The sequence below is a fragment of the Oncorhynchus gorbuscha genome, unplaced genomic scaffold (genome assembly GCF_021184085.1).
Source record: "Oncorhynchus gorbuscha isolate QuinsamMale2020 ecotype Even-year unplaced genomic scaffold, OgorEven_v1.0 Un_scaffold_1156, whole genome shotgun sequence".
In the NCBI taxonomy this organism is placed as follows: Eukaryota; Metazoa; Chordata; class Actinopteri; order Salmoniformes; family Salmonidae; genus Oncorhynchus; species Oncorhynchus gorbuscha.
Genome location: NW_025746022.1, coordinates 108,101 through 129,129, shown reverse-complemented (window position 1 = coordinate 129,129; position 21,029 = coordinate 108,101). Strand labels below are relative to the sequence as shown.

The following is a 21,029-nucleotide window of genomic DNA, read 5'->3' as shown; positions in this document are numbered from 1 at the left end:
TGTAGTGGAGGGGGGACAGCCCCTACACTGATATATGATGGTGTAGTGGAGGGGGGACAGCCCCTACACTGATATATGATGGTGTAGTGGAGGGGGGAACAGCCCCTACACTGATATATGATGGTGTAGTGGAGGGGGGGACAGCCCCTACACTGATATATGATGGTGTAGTGGAGGGGGGGGAACAGCCCCTACACTGATATATGATGGTGTAGAGGAGGGGGGGGACAGCCCCTACACTGATATATGATGGTGTAGAGGAGGGGGGACAGCCCCTACACTGATATATGATGGTGTAGAGGAGGGGGGACAGCCCCTACACTGATATATGATGGTGTAGAGGAGGGGGGGAACAGCCCCTACACTGATATATGATGGTGTAGTGGAGGGGGACAGCCCCTACACTGATATATGATGGTGTAGTGGAGGGGAACAGCCCCTACACTGATATATGATGGTGTAGTGGAGGGGGGACAGCCCCTAGATATATGATGGTGTAGTGGAGGGGAACCCCCTACACTGATATATGATGGTGTAGTGGAGGGGGACAGCCCCTACACTGATATATGATGGTGTAGTGGAGGGGAACAGCCCCTACACTGATATATGATGGTGTAGTGGAGGGGGGGACAGCCCTAACAGCCCCTACACTGATATATGATGGTGTAGTGGAGGGGAACAGCCCCTACACTGATATATGATGGTGTAGAGGAGGGGGGGGGACAGCCCCTACACTGATATATGATGGTGTAGTGGAGGGGAACAGCCCCTACACTGATATATGATGGTGTAGAGGAGGGGGGGGACAGCCCCTACACTGATATATGATGGTGTAGAGGAGGGGGAACAGCCCCTACACTGATATATGATGGTGTAGAGGAGGGGGGGGGGAACAGCCCCTACACTGATATATGATGGTGTAGAGATGGAGGGGGGGGACAGCCCCTACACTGATATATGATGGTGTAGTGGAGGGGGAACAGCCCCTACACTGATATATGATGGTGTAGTGGAGGGGAACAGCCCCTACACTGATATATGATGGTGTAGTGGAGGGGGGGGGTGACAGCCCCTACACTGATATATGATGGTGTAGTGGAGGGGGGGACAGCCCCTACACTGATATATGATGGTGTAGTGGAGGGGAACAGCCCCTACACTGATATATGATGGTGTAGTGGAGGGGGGGGCAGCCCTTACACTGATATATGATGGTGTAGAGGAGGGAGGGGGAACAGCCCCTACACTGATATATGATGGTGTAGAGGAGGGGGGGGACAGCCCCTACACTGATATATGATGGTGTAGAGGAGGGGGGGCCCCTACACAGCCCCTACACTGATATATGATGGTGTAGTGGAGGGGAACAGCCCCTACACTGATATATGATGGTGTAGTGGAGGGGAACAGCCCCTACACTGATATATGATGGTGTAGTGGAGGGGGGGTGACAGCCCCTACACTGATATATGATGGTGTAGTGGAGGGGGGGACAGCCCCTACACTGATATATGATGGTGTAGTGGAGGGGAACAGCCCCTACACTGATATATGATGGTGTAGAGGAGGGGGGGGCAGCCCTTACACTGATATATGATGGTGTAGATGAGGGGGAGGGGAACAGCCCCTACACTGATATATGATGGTGTAGTGGAGGGGAGGGGGAACAGCCCCTACACTGATATATGATGGTGTAGTGGAGGGGAACAGCCCCTACACTGCTATATGATGGTGTAGAGGAGGGGGGGGAACAGCCCCTACACTGATATATGATGGTGTAGAGGGGGGGGGGACAGCCCCTACACTGATATATGATGGTGTAGAGGAGGGGGGGGGAACAGCCCCTACACTGATATATGATGGTGTAGAGGAGGGGGGGGAACAGCCCCTACACTGATATATGATGGTGTAGTGGAGGGGAACAGCCCCTACACTGATATATGATGGTGTAGTGGAGGGGAACAGCCCCTACACTGATATATGATGGTGTAGTGGAGGGGGGGGGGGGGACAGCCCCTACACTGATATATGATGGTGTAGTGGAGGGGAACAGTGGGTTGAGTGGGATCAGCTACCTGTCATCACACCCACTGATCCCACTCAACCCATCCCAGCTACCTGTCATCACACCCACTGATCCCACTCAACCCATCCCAGCTACCTGTCATCACACCCACTGATCCCACTCAACCCAACCCATCCCAGCTACCTGTCATCACACCCACTGATCCCACTCAACCCATCCCAGCTACCTGTCATCACACCCACTGATCCCACTCAACCCAACCCATCCCAGCTACCTGTCATCACATCCACTGATGACACAACGGAGGAGGTGGACACTGCACCCGCTGCCAATCAGGACACGGAGGATGACGTCAGTGCCGATCCACATCCTAAACAGCTCACATTACCTAAGTGTCTTTCCATTCATAACTATTAATCCAACCCTTCCCAAGGACTTTTCTATTTTCAGGAGAATATAGGACCTGATGGGGTTTAGGGGATACCAGCAGTACATAGGACCTGATGGGGTTAGTGGATACCACGAGAACATAGGACCTGATGGGGTTAGTGGATACCAGCAGTACATAGGACCTGATGGGGTTTAGGGGATACCAGCAGTACATAGGACCTGAAGGGGTTTAGGGGATACCAGCAGTACATAGGACCTGATGGGGTTTATTGAACACCAGGAGAACAGAGGACCTGTTGGGGTTAGTGGATACCAGCAGTACATAGGACCTGATGGGGTTAGTGGATACCACGAGAACAGAGGACCTGATGGGGTTTAGGGGATACCAGCAGTACATAGGACCTGAAGGGGTTTAGGGGATACCAGCAGTACATAGGACCTGATGGGGTTTATTGAACACCAGGAGAACAGAGGACCTGTTGGGGTTAGTGGATACCAGCAGTACCTAGGACCTGATGGGGTTAGTGGATACCAGCAGTACATAGGACCTGATGGGGTTAGTGGATACCAGCAGTACATAGGACCTGATGGGGTTAGTGAATACCAGCAGTACATAGGACCTGATGGGGTTAGTGGATACCAGCAGTACATAGGACCTGATGGGGTTAGTGGATACCAGCAGTACATAGGACCTGATGGGGTTAGTGGATACCACGAGAACATAGGACCTGATGGGGTTTATTGGACACCAGGAGAACAGAGGACCTGATGGGGTTAGTGGATACCAGCAGTACATAGGACCTGATGGGGTTAGTGGATACCAGCAGTACATAGGACCTGATGGGGTTAGTGGATACCAGCAGTACATAGGACCTGATGGGGTTAGTGGATACCAGCAGTACATAGGACCTGATGGGGTTAGTGGATACCAGCAGTACATAGGACCTGATGGGGTTTATTGGACACCAGGAGAACATAGGACCTGATGGGGTTAGTTGATACCAGCAGTACATAGGACCTGATGGGGTTAGTGGATACCAGCAGTACATAGGACCTGATGGGGTTAGTGAATACCAGCAGTACATAAGACCTGATGGGGTTAGTGGATACCAGGAGAACATAGGACGTGTTGGGGTTAGTGGATACCGGCAGTACATAGGACGTGTTGGGGTTAGTGGATACCAGCAGTACATAGGACCTGATGGGGTTAGTGGATACCAGCATTACATAGGACCTGTTGGGGTTAGTGGATACCAGCAGTACATAGGACCTGTTGGGGTTAGTGGATACCACGAGAACATAGGACCTGATGGGGTTAGTGGATACCAGCATTACATAGGACCTGTTGGGGTTAGTGGATACCAGCAGTACATAGGACCTGTTGGGGTTAGTGGATACCACGAGAACATAGGACCTGATGGGGTTAGTGGATACCAGCAGTACATAGGACGTGTTGGGGTTAGTGGATACCAGCAGTTCATAGGACCTGTTGGGGTTAGTGGATACCGGCATGTGGTCCTCCTGGCCAGGAGTCTGCTGCTGGAGGGGCCATGGTTCTCTAATAGACCCATAGAGGAGATCATGGCTCTCTGGGGAAATCTTCTGGCGAGAAACAAGGCAGCAGTCTCCTACCCAGAGAGGTTCCGGGACAGAGTCCTGCAGGGATGCTTCAACAATTCAAAGACCTCAACCGTGAAGGGGGAAGAGAGTAATGAAGGGGGAAGAGAGTAATGAAGGGGGAAGAGAGTAATGAAGGGGGAAGAGAGTAATGAAGGGGGAAGAGAGTAATGAAGGGGGAAGAGAGTATGAAGGGGGAAGAGAGTGTGAAGGGGGAAGAGAGTGTGAAGGGGGAAGAGAGTATGAAGGGGGAAGAGAGTATGAAGGGGGAAGAGAGTGTGAAGGGGGAAGAGAGTGTGAAGGGGGAAGAGAGTGTGAAGGGGGAAGAGAGTAATGAAGTGGGAAGAGAGTGTGAAGGGGGAAGAGACTATGAAGGGGGAAGAGAGTGTGAAGGGGGAAGAGAGTAATGAACCTGACATGTAGCCGTCCACGGTGGTCTCCAGTTCTGAACCTGACATGTAGCCGTCCACGGTGGTCTCCAGTTCTGAACCTGACATGTAGCCGTCCACGGTGGTCTCCAGTTCTGAACCTGACATGTAGCCGTCCACGGTGGTCTCCAGTTCTGAACCTGACATGTAGCCGTCCACGGTGGTCTCCAGTTCCGAACAGGCGGTTCCCCAAAGGTGAGTTTTTATTTGATTTTTTAAGGTCCATTTTTTTTATTCCATCAATTTTGTTCATCTTAAAAAATAAATTTTTTAAACAAAATCACACTGGGAGCAGTGATAAGGCCTGTGTGTGTTCTCTCATGCTCGTTCAGTTGTCCTGACCAGCTAAACTACTTTTACAATGGGAACAATTATAAGGCTTTTCCCCTGTGTGTGAGATTTCAGGTCCCCTGATCGAGAAAATGTCCTTCCACACTGAGAGCATTGGAATGGTTTTTCTCCTTTGTGTGTGTTCTCTTATGCTCGTGCAGATGTGTTGACTGGATAAATCTCTTTCCACACTGGAAGCAATGGTAAGGCTTATCTCCTGTGTGTGTTCTCTCGTGTGATTTCAGGTTCCTTGATAGGGAAAATCTATTTTTACACTGGGAGCATTGGAAAATCTTCTCCCCCATGTGTGTCATCTCATGCTTTCTCAGATTCCATACTCAGGTAAAACTCTTTCCACATGGAGAGCAGTTGTAAGACTTCTTCTCTGCATGTGTTCTCTTATGGTTTTTCAGGCTCCATAAACGGGTATAACTCTTTCCACACTGGGAACAGTGGTGTCGTCTCGCTGGTTCAGACGTCTCTGGTTCCTCTGAGTCGGGTCTCTCTTCTGCTAAAGATAAACAGAGTGGTTAAAACAGGGAGACCTGAATGGAATCTCCACATACATTTTAGTCATTTAGTCAGACCCTCTTATCCAGAGAGACTTACAGTCAAGTGCTCTTAGCATGTGATGCATGTGCTCCATTGTCTCTTAGCATGTGATGCATGTGCTCCATTATTTACATGACCCATGTACTTTACACTGTGTTGCTTTAAGGGAATAGTATGGTCACTATCCAGAGCAACTTGCAGTTAGTGCATCCATCTTAATAAGGTAGCTCAACTCAATTTGGTTGAAACTAAGTTTGGCTATTGAGCAATTAAGCTGGCTAGCTAACGCTACCTTACCCGGAAATATCCGATGGCGGAGTGAAGGAAAAGCGTTGGAACAGTGATACATCAAGCTCTTCAACATTCCAATAATCCTTCACAAGGTTTCTCAGTTGGTACCAAATTGGGACACTTACCGACCAGAGCCCACTTACCGACCAGAGCCCACTTACCGACCAGAGCCCACTTACCGACCAGAGCCCACTTACCGACCAGAGCCCACTTACCGACCAGAGCCCACTTACAGACCAGAGCCTACTGGACAAAATATGTTTCAGAGGACGTGAAAATTCTACAATCCCATCAACAATATAAATCCAAAGTATAACATCTGCCATGTAGTTGCCTTCCTTGCATTAACCCAAACTCTTGCGACACCATCAAAGTCGGTACGCCGTTTGCCCAGCTGAAGCCACCTGACACCTGAGTTCGGCCTCATCCCTGGTGCCAGCTGGGAAAACCTACCAAGTAGACCACCACCATAGTTTATATAATACAAGCGCAGCAAACTGTGTTCTGAGGTCAAGTGTTAAAAATATTACAAAGAAAATTTCCACCACTTTATACTATAACCAGTTAAACTACGACTCCCAGACTGCATTGCAATGCCCCACTGGAAAAAGTTAGTCCAACTGACTAAAACATCACTAAAATCAAAGGACATCATGACAACTGCAGGCAGGGTAGCCTAGTGTTTAGAATGTTGGACTAGTAACCGCAAGATCAAATCCCAGAGCTAGCAAGGTAAAAATCTGTCATTCTACCCTGATCAAGCCAACTAACCCACTGTTCCTAGGCCATCATCGAAAATAAGAAAATGTTCTTAAATGACTATTCTCTTTCTCTCGCTGAGTCTGACTTTGATGGCTGTTTAAAATGTTGTGACATTCAAGTTTGTTATGTTTAATACAACTGGACTAAAATTGAACCCAAGTCTCTCTCCAATTCATTTGTAGATATTGAATAAAGTTGGACTCAGAGTGCAACCTTGTCTCACTCCCCAATTCATTTCTAAACTTTGAATAAAGTTGAACTCTGACTGCAACCGTGCCTAACTCGCCAATTATTTGTCTACATGTTGAATAAAGTTGGTCTCAGGCTGCAACCTTGTCTCACTCCCCATTTCAAAATAAGGAAGGCTTCACAAATGTTCCTGTCATTCTACTGTAGACTGAGCTTCTCTCATCCAGCATTTCCCCTCCTCCTTAGACTAGACTGAGGGGAATGGACCATTTATTCTCCCCGGGTCACTACCGCCCAATCTTCTCTGTTTGGTTCCAATTTCTCAACGTGTGAGGAAAATAAGGAGCGCTTCACGGATTTGCGTGTCATCCTTTCGCAGGGGCCATGCTAATCTTCTCTGTATCGATCCAATTAGTATATGTGCTGCCAAAGCGAGCACAATACAAAACTATGAGAGGCCCTCATATATAGATCACAAGCCCTCTGAAGGTTCTGGTCATGGTTGGGGTCAAACAGAGGTCAGACCCTCAAAAACCACCCCTAGAATAATAAAGTTGGTCTCAGGCTGCAACCTTGTCTCACTCCCCATTTCAAAATAAGGAAGGCTTCACACATTTTCCTGTCATTCTACTGTAGACTGAGCTTCTCTCATCCAGCATTTCCCCTCCTCCTTAGACTAGACTGAGGGGAATGGACCATTTATTCTCCCCGGGTCACTTACCGCCCAATCTTCTCTGTTTGGTTCCAATTTCTCAACGTGTGAGGAAAATAAGGAGCGCTTCACGGATTTGCGTGTCATCCTTTCGCAGGGGCCATGCTAATCTTCTCTGTATCGATCCAATTTTAGTATATGTGCTGCCAAAGCGAGCACAATACAAAACTATGAGAGGCCCTCATATATAGATCACAAGCCCTCTGAAGGTTCTGGTCATGGTTGGGGTCAAACAGAGGTCAGACCCTCAAAAACCACCCCTAGAATATTGCTGTGATGTTTAAACTTTATTTGGAGATGTAGAACTTGAAATAGAATTGACTTTAGATTTTTTAAAGATTGATCTTAGACTAAAATGTAGTTTAAAAACAAAGCCTTTTATGATTCAGGACTCTTGGTCTGTAACCCCTCCCTCACCTGCTGCTTTTAGTTGCTCCTCCCCAAGTCTTTGTTCCCCTGCCCCGACAACTTCCCACCCTTCCCCCGTTTTCTGCAACATGGCCTGGCCAATGATACTTATAACTAACTCCCCAATTAGTAGAGAGAGAGAGAGAGAGAGAGAGAGAGAGAGAGAGAGAGAGAGAGAGAGAGAGAGAGAGAGAGAGTTTGATGTCTGTTTAAAATGTTGTGACATTCAAGTTTGTTATGTTTAATACAACTGGACTAAAATTGAACCCAAGTCTCTCTCCAATTCATTTGTAGATATTGAATAAAGTTGGACTCAGAGTGCAACCTTGTCTCACTCCCCAATTCATTTCTAAACTTTGAATAAAGTTGAACTCTGACTGCAACCGTGCCTAACTCGCCAATTATTTGTCTACATGTTGAATAAAGTTGGTCTCAGGCTGCAACCTTGTCTCACTCCCCATTTCAAAATAAGGAAGGCTTCACACATTTTCCTGTCATTCTACTGTAGACTGAGCTTCTCTCATCCAGCATTTCCCCTCCTCCTTAGACTAGACTGAGGGGAATGGACCATTTATTCTCCCGGGTCACTACCGCCCAATCTTCTCTGTTTGGTTCCAATTTCTCAACGTGTGAGGAAAATAAGGAGCGCTTCACGGATTTGCGTGTCATCCTTTCGCAGGGGCCATGCTAATCTTCTCTGTATCGATCCAATTTTAGTATATGTGCTGCCAAAGCGAGCACAATACAAAACTATGAGAGGCCCTCATATATAGATCACAAGCCCTCTGAAGGTTCTGGTCATGGTTGGGGTCAAACAGAGGTCAGACCCTCAAAAACCACCCCTAGAATATTGCTGTGATGTTTAAACTTTATTTGGAGATGTAGAACTTGAAATAGAATTGACTTTAGATTTTTTAAAGATTGATCTTAGACTAAAATGTAGTTTAAAAACAAAGCCTTTTATGATTCAGGACTCTTGGTCTGTAACCCCTCCCTCACCTGCTGCTTTTAGTTGCTCCTCCCCAAGTCTTTGTTCCCCTGCCCCGACAACTTCCCACCCTTCCCCGTTTTCTGCAACATGGCCTGGCCAATGATACTTATAACTAACTCCCCAATTAGTAGAGAGAGAGAGAGAGAGAGAGAGAGAGAGAGAGAGAGAGAGAGAGAGAGAGAGAGAGAGAGAGAGAGAGAGAGTTTTTGATGTCTGTTTAAAATGTTGTGACATTCAAGTTTGTTATGTTTAATACAACTGGACTAAAATTGAACCCAAGTCTCTCTCCAATTCATTTGTAGATATTGAATAAAGTTGGACTCAGAGTGCAACCTTGTCTCACTCCCCAATTCATTTCTAAACTTTGAATAAAGTTGAACTCTGACTGCAACCGTGCCTAACTCGCCAATTATTTGTCTACATGTTGAATAAAGTTGGTCTCAGGCTGCAACCTTGTCTCACTCCCCATTTCAAAATAAGGAAGGCTTCACACATTTTCCTGTCATTCTACTGTAGACTGAGCTTCTCTCATCCAGCATTTCCCCTCCTCCTTAGACTAGACTGAGGGGAATGGACCATTTATTCTCCCGGGTCACTACCGCCCAATCTTCTCTGTTTGGTTCCAATTTCTCAACGTGTGAGGAAAATAAGGAGCGCTTCACGGATTTGCGTGTCATCCTTTCGCAGGGGCCATGCTAATCTTCTCTGTATCGATCCAATTTTAGTATATGTGCTGCCAAAGCGAGCACAATACAAAACTATGAGAGGCCCTCATATATAGATCACAAGCCCTCTGAAGGTTCTGGTCATGGTTGGGGTCAAACAGAGGTCAGACCCTCAAAAACCACCCCTAGAATATTGCTGTGATGTTTAAACTTTATTTGGAGATGTAGAACTTGAAATAGAATTGACTTTAGATTTTTTAAAGATTGATCTTAGACTAAAATGTAGTTTAAAAACAAAGCCTTTTATGATTCAGGACTCTTGGTCTGTAACCCCTCCCTCACCTGCTGCTTTTAGTTGCTCCTCCCCAAGTCTTTGTTCCCCTGCCCCGACAACTTCCCACCCTTCCCCCGTTTTCTGCAACATGGCCTGGCCAATGATACTTATAACTAACTCCCCAATTAGTAGAGAGAGAGAGAGAGAGAGAGAGAGAGAGAGAGAGAGAGAGAGAGAGAGAGAGAGAGAGAGAGAGAGAGAGTTTGATGTCTGTTTAAAATGTTGTGACATTCAAGTTTGTTATGTTTAATACAACTGGACTAAAATTGAACCCAAGTCTCTCTCCAATTCATTTGTAGATATTGAATAAAGTTGGACTCAGAGTGCAACCTTGTCTCACTCCCCAATTCATTTCTAAACTTTGAATAAAGTTGAACTCTGACTGCAACCGTGCCTAACTCGCCAATTATTTGTCTACATGTTGAATAAAGTTGGTCTCAGGCTGCAACCTTGTCTCACTCCCCATTTCAAAATAAGGAAGGCTTCACACATTTTCCTGTCATTCTACTGTAGACTGAGCTTCTCTCATCCAGCATTTCCCCTCCTCCTTAGACTAGACTGAGGGAATGGACCATTTATTCTCCCCGGGTCACTACCGCCCAATCTTCTCTGTTTGGTTCCAATTTCTCAACGTGTGAGGAAAATAAGGAGCGCTTCACGGATTTGCGTGTCATCCTTTCGCAGGGGCCATGCTAATCTTCTCTGTATCGATCCAATTTTAGTATATGTGCTGCCAAAGCGAGCACAATACAAAACTATGAGAGGCCCTCATATATAGATCACAAGCCCTCTGAAGGTTCTGGTCATGGTTGGGGTCAAACAGAGGTCAGACCCTCAAAAACCACCCCTAGAATATTGCTGTGATGTTTAAACTTTATTTGGAGATGTAGAACTTGAAATAGAATTGACTTTAGATTTTTTAAAGATTGATCTTAGACTAAAATGTAGTTTAAAAACAAAGCCTTTTATGATTCAGGACTCTTGGTCTGTAACCCCTCCCTCACCTGCTGCTTTTAGTTGCTCCTCCCCAAGTCTTTGTTCCCCTGCCCCGACAACTTCCCACCCTTCCCCCGTTTTCTGCAACATGGCCTGGCCAATGATACTTATAACTAACTCCCCAATTAGTAGAGAGAGAGAGAGAGAGAGAGAGAGAGAGAGAGAGAGAGAGAGAGAGAGAGAGAGAGAGAGTTTGATGTCTGTTTAAAATGTTGTGACATTCAAGTTTGTTATGTTTAATACAACTGGACTAAAATTGAACCCAAGTCTCTCTCCAATTCATTTGTAGATATTGAATAAAGTTGGACTCAGAGTGCAACCTTGTCTCACTCCCCAATTCATTTCTAAACTTTGAATAAAGTTGAACTCTGACTGCAACCGTGCCTAACTCGCCAATTATTTGTCTACATGTTGAATAAAGTTGGTCTCAGGCTGCAACCTTGTCTCACTCCCCATTTCAAAATAAGGAAGGCTTCACACATTTTCCTGTCATTCTACTGTAGACTGAGCTTCTCTCATCCAGCATTTCCCCTCCTCCTTAGACTAGACTGAGGGGAATGGACCATTTATTCTCCCCGGGTCACTACCGCCCAATCTTCTCTGTTTGGTTCCAATTTCTCAACGTGTGAGGAAAATAAGGAGCGCTTCACGGATTTGCGTGTCATCCTTTCGCAGGGGCCATGCTAATCTTCTCTGTATCGATCCAATTTTAGTATATGTGCTGCCAAAGCGAGCACAATACAAAACTATGAGAGGCCCTCATATATAGATCACAAGCCCTCTGAAGGTTCTGGTCATGGTTGGGGTCAAACAGAGGTCAGACCCTCAAAAACCACCCCTAGAATATTGCTGTGATGTTTAAACTTTATTTGGAGATGTAGAACTTGAAATAGAATTGACTTTAGATTTTTTAAAGATTGATCTTAGACTAAAATGTAGTTTAAAAACAAAGCCTTTTATGATTCAGGACTCTTGGTCTGTAACCCCTCCCTCACCTGCTGCTTTTAGTTGCTCCTCCCCAAGTCTTTGTTCCCCTGCCCCGACAACTTCCCACCCTTCCCCCGTTTTCTGCAACATGGCCTGGCCAATGATACTTATAACTAACTCCCCAATTAGTAGAGAGAGAGAGAGAGAGAGAGAGAGAGAGAGAGAGAGAGAGAGAGAGAGAGAGAGTTTGATGTCTGTTTAAAATGTTGTGACATTCAAGTTTGTTATGTTTAATACAACTGGACTAAAATTGAACCCAAGTCTCTCTCCAATTCATTTGTAGATATTGAATAAAGTTGGACTCAGAGTGCAACCTTGTCTCACTCCCCAATTCATTTCTAAACTTTGAATAAAGTTGAACTCTGACTGCAACCGTGCCTAACTCGCCAATTATTTGTCTACATGTTGAATAAAGTTGGTCTCAGGCTGCAACCTTGTCTCACTCCCCATTTCAAAATAAGGAAGGCTTCACACATTTTCCTGTCATTCTACTGTAGACTGAGCTTCTCTCATCCAGCATTTCCCCTCCTCCTTAGACTAGACTGAGGGGAATGGACCATTTATTCTCCCCGGGTCACTACCGCCCAATCTTCTCTGTTTGGTTCCAATTTCTCAACGTGTGAGGAAAATAAGGAGCGCTTCACGGATTTGCGTGTCATCCTTTCGCAGGGGCCATGCTAATCTTCTCTGTATCGATCCAATTTTAGTATATGTGCTGCCAAAGCAAGCACAATACAAAACTATGAGAGGCCCTCATATATAGATCACAAGCCCTCTGAAGGTTCTGGTCATGGTTGGGGTCAAACAGAGGTCAGACCCTCAAAAACCACCCCTAGAATATTGCTGTGATGTTTAAACTTTATTTGGAGATGTAGAACTTGAAATAGAATTGACTTTAGATTTTTTAAAGATTGATCTTAGACTAAAATGTAGTTTAAAAACAAAGCCTTTTATGATTCAGGACTCTTGGTCTGTAACCCCTCCCTCACCTGCTGCTTTTAGTTGCTCCTCCCCAAGTCTTTGTTCCCCTGCCCCGACAACTTCCCACCCTTCCCCGTTTTCTGCAACATGGCCTGGCCAATGATACTTATAACTAACTCCCCAATTAGTAGAGAGAGAGAGAGAGAGAGAGAGAGAGAGAGAGAGAGAGAGAGAGAGAGAGAGAGAGAGAGAGAGAGAGAGAGAGAGAGAGAGAGAGAGAGAGAGAGAGAGAGAGAGAGAGAGTTTGATGTCTGTTTAAAATGTTGTGACATTCAAGTTTGTTATGTTTAATACAACTGGACTAAAATTGAACCCAAGTCTCTCTCCAATTCATTTGTAGATATTGAATAAAGTTGGACTCAGAGTGCAACCTTGTCTCACTCCCCAATTCATTTCTAAACTTTGAATAAAGTTGAACTCTGACTGCAACCGTGCCTAACTCGCCAATTATTTGTCTACATGTTGAATAAAGTTGGTCTCAGGCTGCAACCTTGTCTCACTCCCCATTTCAAAATAAGGAAGGCTTCACACATTTTCCTGTCATTCTACTGTAGACTGAGCTTCTCTCATCCAGCATTTCCCCTCCTCCTTAGACTAGACTGAGGGAATGGACCATTTATTCTCCCCGGGTCACTACCGCCCAATCTTCTCTGTTTGGTTCCAATTTCTCAACGTGTGAGGAAAATAAGGAGCGCTTCACGGATTTGCGTGTCATCCTTTCGCAGGGGCCATGCTAATCTTCTCTGTATCGATCCAATTTTAGTATATGTGCTGCCAAAGCGAGCACAATACAAAACTATGAGAGGCCCTCATATATAGATCACAAGCCCTCTGAAGGTTCTGGTCATGGTTGGGGTCAAACAGAGGTCAGACCCTCAAAAACCACCCCTAGAATATTGCTGTGATGTTTAAACTTTATTTGGAGATGTAGAACTTGAAATAGAATTGACTTTAGATTTTTTAAAGATTGATCTTAGACTAAAATGTAGTTTAAAAACAAAGCCTTTTATGATTCAGGACTCTTGGTCTGTAACCCCTCCCTCACCTGCTGCTTTTAGTTGCTCCTCCCCAAGTCTTTGTTCCCCTGCCCCGACAACTTCCCACCCTTCCCCCGTTTTCTGCAACATGGCCTGGCCAATGATACTTATAACTAACTCCCCAATTAGTAGAGAGAGAGAGAGAGAGAGAGAGAGAGAGAGAGTTTGATGTCTGTTTAAAATGTTGTGACATTCAAGTTTGTTATGTTTAATACAACTGGACTAAAATTGAACCCAAGTCTCTCTCCAATTCATTTGTAGATATTGAATAAAGTTGGACTCAGAGTGCAACCTTGTCTCACTCCCCAATTCATTTCTAAACTTTGAATAAAGTTGAACTCTGACTGCAACCGTGCCTAACTCGCCAATTATTTGTCTACATGTTGAATAAAGTTGGTCTCAGGCTGCAACCTTGTCTCACTCCCCATTTCAAAATAAGGAAGGCTTCACACATTTTCCTGTCATTCTACTGTAGACTGAGCTTCTCTCATCCAGCATTTCCCCTCCTCCTTAGACTAGACTGAGGGGAATGGACCATTTATTCTCCCCGGGTCACTACCGCCCAATCTTCTCTGTTTGGTTCCAATTTCTCAACGTGTGAGGAAAATAAGGAGCGCTTCACGGATTTGCGTGTCATCCTTTCGCAGGGGCCATGCTAATCTTCTCTGTATCGATCCAATTTTAGTATATGTGCTGCCAAAGCAAGCACAATACAAAACTATGAGAGGCCCTCATATATAGATCACAAGCCCTCTGAAGGTTCTGGTCATGGTTGGGGTCAAACAGAGGTCAGACCCTCAAAAACCACCCCTAGAATATTGCTGTGATGTTTAAACTTTATTTGGAGATGTAGAACTTGAAATAGAATTGACTTTAGATTTTTTAAAGATTGATCTTAGACTAAAATGTAGTTTAAAAACAAAGCCTTTTATGATTCAGGACTCTTGGTCTGTAACCCCTCCCTCACCTGCTGCTTTTAGTTGCTCCTCCCCAAGTCTTTGTTCCCCTGCCCCGACAACTTCCCACCCTTCCCCCGTTTTCTGCAACATGGCCTGGCCAATGATACTTATAACTAACTCCCCAATTAGTAGAGAGAGAGAGAGAGAGAGAGAGAGAGAGAGAGAGAGAGAGAGAGAGAGAGAGAGAGAGAGAGAGAGAGAGAGAGAGAGAGAGAGAGAGAGAGAGAGAGAGAGAGAGAGAGAGAGAGAGAGAGAGAGAGAGTTTGATGTCTGTTTAAAATGTTGTGACATTCAAGTTTGTTATGTTTAATACAACTGGACTAAAATTGAACCCAAGTCTCTCTCCAATTCATTTGTAGATATTGAATAAAGTTGGACTCAGAGTGCAACCTTGTCTCACTCCCCAATTCATTTCTAAACTTTGAATAAAGTTGAACTCTGACTGCAACCGTGCCTAACTCGCCAATTATTTGTCTACATGTTGAATAAAGTTGGTCTCAGGCTGCAACCTTGTCTCACTCCCCATTTCAAAATAAGGAAGGCTTCACACATTTTCCTGTCATTCTACTGTAGACTGAGCTTCTCTCATCCAGCATTTCCCCTCCTCCTTAGACTAGACTGAGGGAATGGACCATTTATTCTCCCCGGGTCACTACCGCCCAATCTTCTCTGTTTGGTTCCAATTTCTCAACGTGTGAGGAAAATAAGGAGCGCTTCACGGATTTGCGTGTCATCCTTTCGCAGGGGCCATGCTAATCTTCTCTGTATCGATCCAATTTTAGTATATGTGCTGCCAAAGCAAGCACAATACAAAACTATGAGAGGCCCTCATATATAGATCACAAGCCCTCTGAAGGTTCTGGTCATGGTTGGGGTCAAACAGAGGTCAGACCCTCAAAAACCACCCCTAGAATATTGCTGTGATGTTTAAACTTTATTTGGAGATGTAGAACTTGAAATAGAATTGACTTTAGATTTTTTAAAGATTGATCTTAGACTAAAATGTAGTTTAAAAACAAAGCCTTTTATGATTCAGGACTCTTGGTCTGTAACCCCTCCCTCACCTGCTGCTTTTAGTTGCTCCTCCCCAAGTCTTTGTTCCCCTGCCCCGACAACTTCCCACCCTTCCCCGTTTTCTGCAACATGGCCTGGCCAATGATACTTATAACTAACTCCCCAATTAGTAGAGAGAGAGAGAGAGAGAGAGAGAGAGAGAGAGAGAGAGAGAGAGAGAGAGAGAGAGAGAGAGAGAGAGAGAGAGAGAGAGAGAGAGAGAGAGAGAGAGAGAGAGAGAGTTTGATGTCTGTTTAAAATGTTGTGACATTCAAGTTTGTTATGTTTAATACAACTGGACTAAAATTGAACCCAAGTCTCTCTCCAATTCATTTGTAGATATTGAATAAAGTTGGACTCAGAGTGCAACCTTGTCTCACTCCCCAATTCATTTCTAAACTTTGAATAAAGTTGAACTCTGACTGCAACCGTGCCTAACTCGCCAATTATTTGTCTACATGTTGAATAAAGTTGGTCTCAGGCTGCAACCTTGTCTCACTCCCCATTTCAAAATAAGGAAGGCTTCACACATTTTCCTGTCATTCTACTGTAGACTGAGCTTCTCTCATCCAGCATTTCCCCTCCTCCTTAGACTAGACTGAGGGGAATGGACCATTTATTCTCCCCGGGTCACTACCGCCCAATCTTCTCTGTTTGGTTCCAATTTCTCAACGTGTGAGGAAAATAAGGAGCGCTTCACGGATTTGCGTGTCATCCTTTCGCAGGGGCCATGCTAATCTTCTCTGTATCGATCCAATTTTAGTATATGTGCTGCCAAAGCAAGCACAATACAAAACTATGAGAGGCCCTCATATATAGATCACAAGCCCTCTGAAGGTTCTGGTCATGGTTGGGGTCAAACAGAGGTCAGACCCTCAAAAACCACCCCTAGAATATTGCTGTGATGTTTAAACTTTATTTGGAGATGTAGAACTTGAAATAGAATTGACTTTAGATTTTTTAAAGATTGATCTTAGACTAAAATGTAGTTTAAAAACAAAGCCTTTTATGATTCAGGACTCTTGGTCTGTAACCCCTCCCTCACCTGCTGCTTTTAGTTGCTCCTCCCCAAGTCTTTGTTCCCCTGCCCCGACAACTTCCCACCCTTCCCCGTTTTCTGCAACATGGCCTGGCCAATGATACTTATAACTAACTCCCCAATTAGTAGAGAGAGAGAGAGAGAGAGAGAGAGAGAGAGAGAGAGAGAGAGAGAGAGAGAGAGAGAGAGAGAGAGAGAGAGAGAGAGAGAGAGAGAGAGAGAGAGAGAGAGTTTGATGTCTGTTTAAAATGTTGTGACATTCAAGTTTGTTATGTTTAATACAACTGGACTAAAATTGAACCCAAGTCTCTCTCCAATTCATTTGTAGATATTGAATAAAGTTGGACTCAGAGTGCAACCTTGTCTCACTCCCCAATTCATTTCTAAACTTTGAATAAAGTTGAACTCTGACTGCAACCGTGCCTAACTCGCCAATTATTTGTCTACATGTTGAATAAAGTTGGTCTCAGGCTGCAACCTTGTCTCACTCCCCATTTCAAAATAAGGAAGGCTTCACACATTTTCCTGTCATTCTACTGTAGACTGAGCTTCTCTCATCCAGCATTTCCCCTCCTCCTTAGACTAGACTGAGGGAATGGACCATTTATTCTCCCCGGGTCACTACCGCCCAATCTTCTCTGTTTGGTTCCAATTTCTCAACGTGTGAGGAAAATAAGGAGCGCTTCACGGATTTGCGTGTCATCCTTTCGCAGGGGCCATGCTAATCTTCTCTGTATCGATCCAATTTTAGTATATGTGCTGCCAAAGCAAGCACAATACAAAACTATGAGAGGCCCTCATATATAGATCACAAGCCCTCTGAAGGTTCTGGTCATGGTTGGGGTCAAACAGAGGTCAGACCCTCAAAAACCACCCCTAGAATATTGCTGTGATGTTTAAACTTTATTTGGAGATGTAGAACTTGAAATAGAATTGACTTTAGATTTTTTAAAGATTGATCTTAGACTAAAATGTAGTTTAAAAACAAAGCCTTTTATGATTCAGGACTCTTGGTCTGTAACCCCTCCCTCACCTGCTGCTTTTAGTTGCTCCTCCCCAAGTCTTTGTTCCCCTGCCCCGACAACTTCCCACCCTTCCCCGTTTTCTGCAACATGGCCTGGCCAATGATACTTATAACTAACTCCCCAATTAGTAGAGAGAAGAGAGAGAGAGAGAGAGAGAGAGAGAGAGAGAGAGAGAGAGAGAGAGAGAGAGAGAGAGAGAGAGAGAGAGAGAGAGAGAGAGAGAGAGAGAGAGAGAGAGAGAGAGAGAGAGAGAGAGAGAGAGAGATGTCTGTTTAAAATGTTGTGACATTCAAGTTTGTTATGTTTAATACAACTGGACTAAAATTGAACCCAAGTCTCTCTCCAATTCATTTGTAGATATTGAATAAAGTTGGACTCAGAGTGCAACCTTGTCTCACTCCCCAATTCATTTCTAAACTTTGAATAAAGTTGAACTCTGACTGCAACCGTGCCTAACTCGCCAATTATTTGTCTACATGTTGAATAAAGTTGGTCTCAGGCTGCAACCTTGTCTCACTCCCCATTTCAAAATAAGGAAGGCTTCACACATTTTCCTGTCATTCTACTGTAGACTGAGCTTCTCTCATCCAGCATTTCCCCTCCTCCTTAGACTAGACTGAGGGAATGGACCATTTATTCTCCCCGGGTCACTACCGCCCAATCTTCTCTGTTTGGTTCCAATTTCTCAACGTGTGAGGAAAATAAGGAGCGCTTCACGGATTTGCGTGTCATCCTTTCGCAGGGGCCATGCTAATCTTCTCTGTATCGATCCAATTTTAGTATATGTGCTGCCAAAGCAAGCACAATACAAAACTATGAGAGGCCCTCATATATAGATCACAAGCCCTCTGAAGGTTCTGGTCATGGTTGGGGTCAAACAGAGGTCAGACCCTCAAAAACCACCCCTAGAATATTGCTGTGATGTTTAAACTTTATTTGGAGATGTAGAACTTGAAATAGAATTGACTTTAGATTTTTTAAAGATTGATCTTAGACTAAAATGTAGTTTAAAAACAAAGCCTTTTATGATTCAGGACTCTTGGTCTGTAACCCCTCCCTCACCTGCTGCTTTTAGTTGCTCCTCCCCAAGTCTTTGTTCCCCTGCCCCGACAACTTCCCACCCTTCCCCGTTTTCTGCAACATGGCCTGGCCAATGATACTTATAACTAACTCCCCAATTAGTAGAGAGAGAGAGAGAGAGAGAGAGAGAGAGAGAGAGAGAGAGAGAGAGAGAGAGAGAGAGAGAGAGAGAGAGAGAGAGAGAGTTTGATGTCTGTTTAAAATGTTGTGACATTCAAGTTTGTTATGTTTAATACAACTGGACTAAAATTGAACCCAAGTCTCTCTCCAATTCATTTGTAGATATTGAATAAAGTTGGACTCAGAGTGCAACCTTGTCTCACTCCCCAATTCATTTCTAAACTTTGAATAAAGTTGAACTCTGACTGCAACCGTGCCTAACTCGCCAATTATTTGTCTACATGTTGAATAAAGTTGGTCTCAGGCTGCAACCTTGTCTCACTCCCCATTTCAAAATAAGGAAGGCTTCACACATTTTCCTGTCATTCTACTGTAGACTGAGCTTCTCTCATCCAGCATTTCCCCTCCTCCTTAGACTAGACTGAGGGAATGGACCATTTATTCTCCCCGGGTCACTACCGCCCAATCTTCTCTGTTTGGTTCCAATTTCTCAACGTGTGAGGAAAATAAGGAGCGCTTCACGGATTTGCGTGTCATCCTTTCGCAGGGGCCATGCTAATCTTCTCTGTATCGATCCAATTTTAGTATATGTGCTGCCAAAGCAAGCACAATACAAAACTATGAGAGGCCCTCATATATAGATCACAAGCCCTCTGAAGGTTCTGGTCATGGTTGGGGTCAAACAGAGGTCAGACCCTCAAAAACCACCCCTAGAATATTGCTGTGATGTTTAAACTTTATTTGGAGATGTAGAACTTGAAATAGAATTGACTTTAGATTTTTTAAAGATTGATCTTAGACTAAAATGTAGTTTAAAAACAAAGCCTTTTATGATTCAGGACTCTTGGTCTGTAACCCCTCCCTCACCTGCTGCTTTTAGTTGCTCCTCCCCAAGTCTTTGTTCCCCTGCCCCGACAACTTCCCACCCTTCCCCGTTTTCTGCAACATGGCCTGGCCAATGATACTTATAACTAACTCCCCAATTAGTAGAGAGAGAGAGAGAGAGAGAGAGAGAGAGAGAGAGAGAGAGAGAGAGAGAGAGAGAGAGAGAGAGAGAGAGAGAGAGAGAGAGTTTTGATGTCTGTTTAAAATGTTGTGACATTCAAGTTTGTTATGTTTAATACATGGACTAAAATTGAACCCAAGTCTCTCTCCAATTCATTTGTAGATATTGAATAAAGTTGGACTCAGAGTGCAACCTTGTCTCACTCCCCAATTCATTTCTAAACTTTGAATAAAGTTGAACTCTGACTGCAACCGTGCCTAACTCGCCAATTATTTGTCTACATGTTGAATAAAGTTGGTCTCAGGCTGCAACCTTGTCTCACTCCCCATTTCAAAATAAGGAAGGCTTCACACATTTTCCTGTCATTCTACTGTAGACTGAGCTTCTCTCATCCAGCATTTCCCCTCCTCCTTAGACTAGACTGAGGGAATGGACCATTTATTCTCCCGGGTCACTACCGCCCAATCTTCTCTGTTTGGTTCCAATTTCTCAACGTGTGAGGAAAATAAGGAGCGCTTCACGGATTTGCGTGTCATCCTTTCGCAGGGGCCATGCTAATCTTCTCTGTATCGATCCAATTTTAGTATATGTGCTGCCAAAGCAAGCACAATACAAACTATGAGAGGCCCTCATATATAGATCACAAGCCCTCTGAAGGTTCTGGTCATGGTTGGGGTCAAACAGAGGTCAGACCCTCAAAAACCACCCCTAGAATATTGCTGTGATGTTTAAACTTTATTTGGAGATGTAGAACTTGAAATAGAATTGACTTTAGATTTTTTAAAGATTGATCTTAGACTAAAATGTAGTTTAAAAACAAAGCCTTTTATGATTCAGGACTCTTGGTCTGTAACCCCTCCCTCACCTGCTGCTTTTAGTTGCTCCTCCCCAAGTCTTTGTTCCCCTGCCCCGACAACTTCCCACCCTTCCCCGTTTTCTGCAACATGGCCTGGCCAATGATACTTATAACTAACTCCCCTTATTTTCCTAGACGTTGAGAAATTGGAACCAAACAGAGAAGAGAGGGCGGTAGTGACCCGGGAGAGAATAA

The 21,029-nt window shown here is 44.6% G+C and overlaps 15 non-coding genes across 15 annotated transcripts; all 15 read right to left on the bottom strand.

Moving 5' to 3' along the window:
- Positions 1-6,919: 6,919 nt before the first annotated feature.
- LOC124021670 lies at positions 6,920-7,024 on the bottom strand. The gene has a single exon (XR_006836291.1). It is a non-coding gene; the product is annotated as a U6 spliceosomal RNA (small nuclear RNA).
- Positions 7,025-7,349: 325 nt separating this feature from the next.
- On the bottom strand, positions 7,350-7,456 carry LOC124021649. The gene has a single exon (XR_006836270.1). It is a non-coding gene; the product is annotated as a U6 spliceosomal RNA (small nuclear RNA).
- An 883-nt stretch (positions 7,457-8,339) lies between these two features.
- Positions 8,340-8,446, bottom strand: LOC124021648. Its single transcript, XR_006836269.1, has one exon. It is a non-coding gene; the product is annotated as a U6 spliceosomal RNA (small nuclear RNA).
- An 892-nt stretch (positions 8,447-9,338) lies between these two features.
- On the bottom strand, positions 9,339-9,445 carry LOC124021647. Its single transcript, XR_006836268.1, has one exon. It is a non-coding gene; the product is annotated as a U6 spliceosomal RNA (small nuclear RNA).
- An 889-nt stretch (positions 9,446-10,334) lies between these two features.
- LOC124021646 lies at positions 10,335-10,441 on the bottom strand. Its single transcript, XR_006836267.1, has one exon. It is a non-coding gene; the product is annotated as a U6 spliceosomal RNA (small nuclear RNA).
- Positions 10,442-11,321: 880 nt separating this feature from the next.
- Positions 11,322-11,428, bottom strand: LOC124021656. Its single transcript, XR_006836277.1, has one exon. It is a non-coding gene; the product is annotated as a U6 spliceosomal RNA (small nuclear RNA).
- Positions 11,429-12,302: 874 nt separating this feature from the next.
- Positions 12,303-12,409, bottom strand: LOC124021667. Its single transcript, XR_006836288.1, has one exon. It is a non-coding gene; the product is annotated as a U6 spliceosomal RNA (small nuclear RNA).
- Positions 12,410-13,339: 930 nt separating this feature from the next.
- On the bottom strand, positions 13,340-13,446 carry LOC124021645. Its single transcript, XR_006836266.1, has one exon. It is a non-coding gene; the product is annotated as a U6 spliceosomal RNA (small nuclear RNA).
- An 852-nt stretch (positions 13,447-14,298) lies between these two features.
- LOC124021666 lies at positions 14,299-14,405 on the bottom strand. Its single transcript, XR_006836287.1, has one exon. It is a non-coding gene; the product is annotated as a U6 spliceosomal RNA (small nuclear RNA).
- A 949-nt stretch (positions 14,406-15,354) lies between these two features.
- Positions 15,355-15,461, bottom strand: LOC124021664. Its single transcript, XR_006836285.1, has one exon. It is a non-coding gene; the product is annotated as a U6 spliceosomal RNA (small nuclear RNA).
- A 927-nt stretch (positions 15,462-16,388) lies between these two features.
- Positions 16,389-16,495, bottom strand: LOC124021663. The gene has a single exon (XR_006836284.1). It is a non-coding gene; the product is annotated as a U6 spliceosomal RNA (small nuclear RNA).
- Positions 16,496-17,415: 920 nt separating this feature from the next.
- Positions 17,416-17,522, bottom strand: LOC124021662. The gene has a single exon (XR_006836283.1). It is a non-coding gene; the product is annotated as a U6 spliceosomal RNA (small nuclear RNA).
- A 947-nt stretch (positions 17,523-18,469) lies between these two features.
- Positions 18,470-18,576, bottom strand: LOC124021661. The gene has a single exon (XR_006836282.1). It is a non-coding gene; the product is annotated as a U6 spliceosomal RNA (small nuclear RNA).
- Positions 18,577-19,474: 898 nt separating this feature from the next.
- On the bottom strand, positions 19,475-19,581 carry LOC124021660. Its single transcript, XR_006836281.1, has one exon. It is a non-coding gene; the product is annotated as a U6 spliceosomal RNA (small nuclear RNA).
- An 898-nt stretch (positions 19,582-20,479) lies between these two features.
- On the bottom strand, positions 20,480-20,586 carry LOC124021668. Its single transcript, XR_006836289.1, has one exon. It is a non-coding gene; the product is annotated as a U6 spliceosomal RNA (small nuclear RNA).
- Positions 20,587-21,029: the final 443 nt, after the last annotated feature.